This window comes from Limulus polyphemus, unplaced genomic scaffold, assembly GCF_000517525.1.
Source record: "Limulus polyphemus unplaced genomic scaffold, Limulus_polyphemus-2.1.2 Scaffold369, whole genome shotgun sequence".
NCBI classification, from domain to species: Eukaryota; Metazoa; Arthropoda; class Merostomata; order Xiphosura; family Limulidae; genus Limulus; species Limulus polyphemus.
The window spans coordinates 610,502-612,218 of NW_013665979.1; positions in this window are offsets into that span (position 1 = coordinate 610,502).

Here is a 1,717-nt window from a genome sequence, read left to right on the forward strand (position 1 = left end):
TTTTTCTTCATTACCCATTTAAGCCGTCTCCAGCCATTATTAGTCTCAAAGTGGGTTCCTCGTCATCGAATCTACTGATCTATTTTGAAGTGTGTCTGACAATATGGGGACGTTTGTGTACCTAGGAGCTTTGTATGCTTTAGTGATTATTCAATTTCATATTGTTTGTAGCTTGTTTACCTGTGATTTTGTTACATTTAACCATGCTGGGTAGGCATATTCTGCCACTGGGCGTATGTAGGTTTTATATATTTCGAGTATGTTTTCGGTTGTAGCTCCCCTTAATATTGAGCTTTGCCTGCGTGCGTTGAAACGCAGCGCGGGAACTTCCCGCTGTAAACGGGAAACAGACAAACGCCACGGTTCGCAATATACATGTATATAAGATTTCCAGCTAGAAATAGAATATGTTATACTGAACAGTGTTTGCCTTTATAAGTTAAATGCGTTAATGGAGAGAAATGATGAGTTGTTTAAATAATTTTGGTGTCAACCATTTTAACGTTACTATCTTTAATGTCAACCATTTTAACGTTACTATCTTCAATGTCAACCATTTTAACGTTACTATCTTCAATGTCAACCATTTTAACGTTACTATCTTCAATGTCAACCATTTTAACGCTACTATCTTCAGACATCAACAAATCATTCGTGGAACATATGAAAATATATGGTTTCTTCATGAATACACAAAATTCATCAGATTTTTGTGACTACAATGAGAATGATATTATACCCGACGTTACAGCATTCAGTTAAATGGAATGGTATTATGTGCTATACCTAAAGAGTTCTTTAACAATACTTTTTTTGTGACTACAATGAGAATGATATTATACCCGACGTTGCAGCATTCAGTTAAATGGAATGGTATTATGTGCTATACCTAAAGAGTTCTTTAACAATACTTTTTTTCTTTTCAAAGATATTGTTGGAAACAAGAAAGTTACATAAAGCCAAAAAGTAAATATAAAACCTTTAGTTTATAAACTAAACAATATTGTTATACATAAATATATTAAATTTTGTTTGTACATTTAAAGAAAAATAATTATGTTTCAAACGTAGTGCGTGTCACCAATATTCCCTTTTTATAACAAAGACTGCTTTAATAATAATTATATATTTGTTGTGAGTCATTTTCTTTATTTTTTATAATAGACTGTTCCAATGAATGATAATACTAAGGTAATAACAGATGTTACTTTAGTTAAACCATGAAGTAATTGCTCTTCATTGGAAAACACAAGCATGAGTATCTGCCCCTGAAAGATCAAACCAACACCTTTCTGGCCGCTTTCATTCATGCTCATCTGAAATTATACCATATACTTGAGAAGATAGGTTCATTCTGTATTGTATTACGATACAGATAGTATTGTTTAGATTTCAGATGGATCTAATGATCCACCTCTAAGATTATCTTGATGAATTTACAGACGAGCTCGATTGTCATTACATCACATCTTGAGTCAGTGATGGTCCCAAGAACTATGGATATTTACGCGATGATGAGAAGTCCTGTTGTAAAATTAGAGGTTTTACCCTCAATTTTACCAACAATGAAAAATTAGATTTCTCAAGAATGAAGAGCAAAATAATAGACATATTCAATCCTTTTCAGCATCCTATAATAGTGACAAATACTAAGAAGATATGTAGAAACTTAGAGGCTCAGACTATTTATAACAAGTATTGTTTGTTTGTTTTGGAA